Source organism: Atta colombica, unplaced genomic scaffold (assembly GCF_001594045.1).
Source record: "Atta colombica isolate Treedump-2 unplaced genomic scaffold, Acol1.0 scaffold216, whole genome shotgun sequence".
NCBI classification, from domain to species: domain Eukaryota; kingdom Metazoa; phylum Arthropoda; class Insecta; order Hymenoptera; family Formicidae; genus Atta; species Atta colombica.
The window spans coordinates 284,837-293,027 of NW_017259312.1; the positions used below are offsets into that span (position 1 = coordinate 284,837).

Sequence of the window (8,191 nt, forward strand, 5' to 3'; positions counted from 1 at the left end):
TGTCCCTTCCCCCTCTCTCTCTTTCTCTCATTATTGTTGTTATTATTGTTATTTTTATCTTTTATTATTATTTCTTATTATTTTTATATTCATATCACTATATATTGTAAACAATAATTAATTTGTAAACAGTATCAGGAAAAAAACACCTTCAGCAAAACTGTTTAATTGAGGTATTTTTAACAGTAACTAATATTTTGTTCGTATAACAAAAAATTTAGTTGTTTTTGCAACTAAATAATTTACTTCGTAAATAATATTTGTTTATATCAACTAAATAATTTAAGTCGCATAAAATTACACTTTTGTTCGATATATTTCAATCAAATTAATATATATCTTGTCTTATATCTTGAGAAGATTTTCATTCTAGAGCGTTCAATAAATGGCGATATTTATTTATCTATCTATCTTACTTTCTTTCTTTTTATCTTGATGTCATTGCATATTCATGATTTCTATGTGTCATGCAAATCCGTGCAGCTTCTCCTTTCTACATCTTGGTGATCCAAGCACGTAAGCACACAAGACAAAAGAACACGCATAAATGCAAAATAAATTCAGGAGATTGAAATCTACATTTTAAAATAAATGAACTTGAAATGCAAAAAATTCTGAATTTTATTTGGTTTTTCGAAGATTCATCCATCAATAGAGTAGCCGACGGACACATCGGGAGTCTTGTAACACCGAGCCGTCATCCATCGTGCCGCTAAGTCTCCTTTCACGATGTGAAAATTCGCGATTGAACGAGCGAGCCAAAATCGTGCTTCCGCGTGCACTAATATTTCGCTTCTTCTGTGGTTTATTTTCTTTCGCTTCTCTCTCGGGAGACGCTTTTACGATCGGCCGAGATTCGCAGTGTCTTGAGATCGCATCTTAGATGTAAACAAAAGCGACGAAGGAAAGGAAAGTGGGCCACTCAGCCATGAAAATGGGGTCAAAAGCCACTCGTCAAAATTGGCATTCGTGGCAATCGCGCTCAGCTAAAGACGAATAAAGCGCTGGCGAATTCCTTACGAAGATATTCGATTAGAAGCGTGAGAATAATATTATGCTAACGCAGAAGGTAAGACACAATAGAGGAAATCCCAGGAGATCCATGAAGAAACTATAATTTCGATTATTCAACAATTCGCAGAGAGACATTTGATGATCTGCGCGACGAGTCAAAATAAATCGTATGATCACAAGAAATTGCAACATAAATATAAATACTAAAAATATAAATAAATAATGTTAAATTTTTTTAACATAAAATAATAAATCAATAAATTTAAGATTTCATATCGATATCTATAAACAGTAATCAGTAAAGGAAGAGACTCGATCGAGTGTGAAGAAATTATCAAAGATGCGGATATAAAACAGATAAAAGATAGAATTTCAAAGAGCGCTCTGTAGATCTCAAGTATCTCATTTAGACCATTCAACCATTCATAAGAGTTTAAATTTTTATGTCTTTGCTCAAAAAGATCACGAAGGATGCAAAGATTATTTCAAGGAAACAGTAATATGTTAAATTTTTTAGCAGTCGCTATCGTACAGAATTTTTGGGAGAAGAAAATAGCCATCTTGAAATAAAACATGGAGAAAATATTATAATAAAGATTGTAATAAAATTTTTTTCAACGTTATGAAATTGTAATATTTTTATTCGAAGATGTTATATATAACATTTTGGAAAGAATTAGTTCTTCGTTCTCCATTTTCGTATCATAATAGGGTTCTGTAAAACCAAACAAACATGACTAGCCTAAGCAGACAATATAGGTGCTTTTCAGCAAGAACACAGTCAGATACTGTACCCACCAGTGAATCCTTATTTAACGTAGGCAAATAACAAGAATAAATAAATCACTGTGTTAAACTGTATCTGACTGTATTCTTGCTGGAAAGCACTTTAATATATTTAAAAGAAACGTTTAGTCGAAATATTGTTTATATAATAAAAATATTAAATAAACATTATTAACATTACATATATTTTTATTAAAACGTCGAAATATCTCGTACAAGAACATATTTTAAACTAAAAAAACGTTTAATAAACATTACAAATGTCTTATAAACATTTTGTAATGTTTATTAAATACTTTAAAAAACGTATCAAATATTTATTTTAAACATTTATTTTTCGATTGATTTCTAATGTTTATTAAACGTATTTTAAACTATGTTGTTTGGGATTACCGCCTACGATTGACGATCGCCAAGTTTCTATTTCAACCAATCATGATGCAACGAGGTCACCGTAATTGGCTGAAATAGAACCAGGCAACTGTCAATTGTAATTGCCAATCCATACAGGTTTAAGAGATTTAGTCGATCGAAAGAAAAACACAGAAAAAGTGTGTGATTAGAAACAAAAAGGAGAATGGTAAGTTCTCCTTTTCCTACTTAATGGGAAATCCATGGTAGTATAATGAGTCGAAAGAGGCTTTTACGTTCGAGAAAAATATGTTCTAATTCATTCAGAATAGCCGCCCTTGCGGCCCCAAATCGTCGTGCTCGGTGCGATTGTAATACCGTCGCTCTCTGGCTGCCTTACGACCACTAACTGCCATATTATCACGTGAAAGCCATAATCTTTACTTTTCGCAAAATTTCCTCTCTTGGAAATGCGTTATCAATTCAAGAAAATTTCCAGAAAATTGCAGAGAGATATCGAGGAAGAACCTTCTACGCAATATAAGAAAGAATGAAAGAACTTTAAGAGTAAACCTAAAGTTTTATATACGTGGCATGTGTTGCATAATGTAAGAATCTGGAAGCCCTCCTTTAGATTTCTTATTTCTTCTTCATATGCATTTTGAGTAATTACAGTTATCCTTTCGCAACGTGACTAAAAGAGTCAAATGCAAAAGCGCTCTTAGCGAGGCAATAAAATGGAAGAGCGTACTCTCTCACAAGAGTTAATAATGAGTCGCATCGATTGAATTACGTGCAAGATGATTTCAATTTTCAAAAGAGATTCGCCGTTCGATAAGCGTGGGCGAGAGGAAAAGAGCATCAAAGTAAGAGCAATCTTCACGTGCTTTAATATTGCAAGGAATTACATAATAATTGTGTGATTCATACGAAAGTTAGCGAATACATGTCATAAAGAATATGTGAATTGCAGTTTCAATAAAAAAAAATTTTCGTGACGAATAATTAGAAATCAATTCATTTGAGAAGCTGTCAATTTAACAAACATTCTAATACGGGAAATAGAATGTTCTCAGTTATGAAACTATTCTATATATTCTATAGAATGTTTCAGATACTTCTTCTATTCTTTTATACGCGATTTGACGAAACTCTTGTTTCACTCTGAAGATATCTGCAAAATGGAGTTTAAGAGTTTGTTTCCTTTCACGAATATTCACTCCGCTCATCTTCGTACCTGTCATTTTACTTTATGTATTCTACAGTGGAAGTTAATCAAATACTGATTAAAGAGTCTGTCTAATTAGAGAACTCGTCTGAAAGCTAGCACGTATATGTCAAATCGGATTTTGAAGACGTCAACGTTTCTATCACTTTTAATGTACTCATGAAACAATTCGAACAATGATTGCAATTCCTATTGTATTTATGCGATCTTTTTTAAAAGCAAAGTCCAAACTCAAAATCTTTCCGGAGGCTTAACTCGTCGTTCTCATAATTTCTAAAATTAAACATTTCTTATAATTTCTAAAATTAAACTGTAATAACATTGCGCCTATTGTCCTTGTAAATTTCCTAGGGATTTCAAGAGATTTGAGAAGGAGAGAGAGAGAGAGAGAGAGAGAGAGAGAGAGAGAGAGAGAAAGAGGAAACATAAAAAGTAATAAATGTAATTCTCTGAGTTAAATAGTGGCTAATTCCTGGAAATAGAGATTTAAGAGTGCGAGATACACCATACGGAATTCTGCGAAGCCGATCGAGGAAATTATCCACACGAGAGCGAATGACATGCGCAATTAAATTTACCGCGTATTAGAACTGAACTGCATCAATTAAACAGAAGTCGAGATAAATCGATATCGATTCCAATACGAGACACGTCAGCGCATACATTACCGCACGTTGTACACTGTTACATCGCGAGAATCTCGGAATCATCATATGTAGATGTGTGATGTCGTGATCGCGTCGAGGTTGGGCAGATACACCGCAGCGACGGAATTCAATTTACGAAGAGCTTGGATTATTAATTTTTTTTCGCTGTTATTTCCATGCATAACTGATGAACCTTTAAGGGGCTCGATAGAAATATCTGCCATTGGTAGTTTTGAATTAAAACGACAGAAGCTGATACGACAATATTACTGGTTAGACGTATCGTTATATCAAGCATGAAAAATGGAAAATATGCAACTTATATACATTGTACTGCGAGCTTTCAGAAAGCTGTAGAGAATATACATATATATAGCGTCCAGTAAATCGCGGTACAACCAGCCAAGAAACGCTGATTCACAAATACAGAATAAATTTCTTTCGAAAGAGATAATATTTAAATGTAATATTTAAATCGAATATAATCATTGCTAAAATATATTCGATCTCCTAAAAAAGATGTTAAAGAGGATCAATTTTGCTCAAAAAAGATATAAGTAAAGTATAGTATTTTTTTATAGATTTTGATCCCCTGAATATACGATAAAATTATTAGAAAGTTCGTAGCATTTGGAAAACGTTTCAAAAATTAAAAAAGTTACAAACTTTTTAATAATTTTATGTTTATTCAGAAGGAATCTAAAATCTACAAAAATCATATTTCTTTTACTTATGTCTTTTAGATAAAAATTGACCCCTTCTTAATATTTTTCTCCTTTTCGTCGATTCTACGTAGAAGAAAACTTAACTACGCATCACTGCGTATCACTCATGCAACGCACACGCACATATCTGTCAGATGAAGACATGTCGTATTCGCGCGTCTAGTATTTAAATCGAATCCGCGTTCCGCGAAATTTCAGCCGATTTGGATAAAAGCCTTTCGAGACTTTCAGAACGGTGCGCGGACCATGGAAATGGCACAGAAACGTCGGAAACCGGAATAAATTTCAAGATACGGCTCTTTCTTTTTTCCGATGCATCCGTCCGATTCTTTTCCGCATCGTCTTCTCCCTCGTGATTCCATCGAACCATTTTATAACATTTGCGATATTCGCGGAGTGTATGAGTGAGTGGAGCGAAGAAATCTTCGATAGGTATGGCGGCAGAATTCTTTCGAGAACGTTATGCGACCGTAAGAAGGAACTTATTTTGCATGAAAAAATAAATATAAAACATTAAATTGTAACATTGCATAAAATTTTTTAATATTATTTAAATATATATATATATATTTTTTTTTAATTTGAAAAATAATTTGTAGCAACGCAAATATTACTTTTTTTCATTTTATAAACAGAATAATATGAGAAATTTAATTAATATACAATAAAGGCTATTAAAATCTAATAAAATAACGTATAATACTTTATTACATTTCATATAAACAATGTTCAAACGTTTCAATCTTTTTCCAACGGTCCTCTTCAGTAAATACATACAAAACTTACATATATGTTAAACATGTATAAATTATTATATTTATGCTTAAGCCTACAATGATCATAATTACTGGTCCTGATGTCCTGATATCCGTTGATTCACTTGTCACAGAACCATCATGTTTAACAGAATTTTCAATATTTTCAGCAGAAACGACAATCAAGAATTATGCTTGGATAACCATGTACATAATGATTAATTATCAATATGATATGAACATTGTTGTACTAAATTCTTCAATTTATCGATTTTCCGATCAATAATTATCGTGTGACATTTCACAAACGTATGTCGTATATACGTATATGTTTGCACTGAAGAGAACCATTGGAAAAAGATCGAAATGTTTGAACATTATTTATATGAAATGTAATAAAGCATTTTAATTATAGCATACGTTATCTTGTTAAGCTCTAATAACTCTTAGTGCATATTAATTGAATTTTATTCATATTGAGCCGTAACTCATATTATTCTTAATTGATAATATGAAAAGTTTTGTATTATTTTATAAACAAAAATGATATAAAATTTTTTGATGTTTCAATAGCGTTGAAAAATTAATGTCAATAAATTATAAATTACATAAATTTCAATATGACAGATAGTAATTTTTTTATTTCAAGATTAATTTTATTAAAAATAAAATTTAATCTACATAAAATTTTATTCTCAAATTTCCATTCTCATACAAAATCACTATTCCTTTCTGATTTTATATCACCGATAATAGGTAATTTTACAAATTATACTATTGTTAAAAATCACAGAAATTAAAACTTTTATTTTTCAAATTTAAATTCGCAAAGGATATGTTTCAAGTGGAAAGGCAGATCCCTCGGGTTGTGAAATTTATTCACGAAATTTATTCATTTTTGATGTATGTTCACCGCGCAAGATTTAATACGAAAGTCGAAAGGACTTAACCCCTTGAAGTACCGACGGGTGTGCGTCTCCTGGGCGTTCATTTAAATTCTTGCCGCGCCGGCAGCAACTGTGTTGAGATCCTTCCTATGGTGAATACATTGTCAAAAATTATTCAAATGATGGAAAGTATTATAAATACTTTATATTATTATAGTATTATTACGCTGATCCAATAATTAAGTTTACAGATATATTTTTTCTTTTCTCTCTCTTCCTAGAAATAATACAGAAAAAATACGCAAATATATATATATATAACTCTTTATATCTCTTACATTTCACATAAATTTCGTTTCGATATCGAGTAAATTCAATAATTATTTAATAAAAGATAATCCTTTAATACATTGAAAATGTCAAGCGTGATATTTTTTGTAAATGTAGAAAAATAATATTGATATTTTTGTTAAACTTGAAAAGAAATTATAAAATGTCATAAGATATATGTCGATATATTTTTATCTCGATTTAAAAATTAGATCCTCTAAGACTCTAAGGTAACACATACTTGCTTTTTTGTTATTCAACACTTTTTCATTATAGATATTACTTTTTTCTGCCATCTTCTTTCTCCTATCCTAATGAAAAAATTACACAAAAAAATGCATATTATCATAATAGTATAAAAAAAAGTACTGTAAGTATTAGATTTCCATTTATATTTAGCTCCATAAAAAATTAGTCAAATCATTATCCAAATTACTGGTCTAAAAAGTAAAAAACTTCAAGCTTTAATCTATTTTTTGAATCATTTCATTATTTTTAACAAAATTACTCTTAAAAATTGCCTATTTTTGAAGGAGAGAATAAGGATTCTCTTAATTTTTTGGAATAGTGTACATTTGTGAATAAAAATATACGTATGTAGTATATATATATAAATATAAGAGTGTGTGTGTGTGTGCGCGCGTGCGTGCATGCGTGCGTGCGTGTGTATATATGTGTGTATTTTTGTGTGTATGTGTGTGTGTGAATATGTATCTAATTATCATTTTCTTAAATAAAAATTTTTAATTAGTTATTTATTACACACACACACACACACACACACACACACACACACACACACACACACACACATATATATATATATACTTCTGTTTTTTTAGAAATAATTGGACAAAATATAATGCAAATTACGAAAGAGCTAACGTATTGCGTATTGGCGGTAAGCGAACTTTTCATCCGAACGAACTTGCTCGTCATGAGTTCGACAAACGATAAAGTTTCGAGGCTGTGGTAAATCGAGGCTCGAAATGCCGTATAATTCCGCAACTCACGAAAACCTTTCATCTCGCGAGGAATTAATTTATACGAGCGTGTTATCGGATGAAGCCGAACCCTTCTTCCAATGCTACCTGGAGGGCTCACGATGGAATCCCTGACTGAATTGAAATTGTTCGCGGATGAAATTCCCGAGGTGTGTTCTCGAGCTTCGGAATCAAGCCTTAACAAACTTCAAATAGAAACGCGAACGGGTGTCTAAACTTTGCCCGGACCGATCGGACAAAGTGCGACGATCGGAGAAGAAAAATTGCCACGACCATCCCTTATTCACCCGAGGAATTAGCGTGATTAATTAAGAGGTCGCTTTTTGTCGCTCGCATTCAGGTCGTTGAGTTGATCCGAGTGCTTCTCCGCAGCTGACGTACGACCTTAAAAGGGTCGTAGCTGAGCAATGTGCACTCTTTGAACGTCATGCACTCTTTTGCCACTGATTATATATATATATATA

General features: G+C 31.9%; 1 protein-coding gene across 1 annotated transcript in view; it reads right to left on the minus strand.

Annotated features, from left to right (window-relative positions):
- Positions 1 to 8,191, minus strand: part of LOC108687755 — a 45,930-nt gene that overhangs the window by 36,055 nt on the left and 1,684 nt on the right. The gene's annotated exons all lie outside the window — the stretch shown is intronic.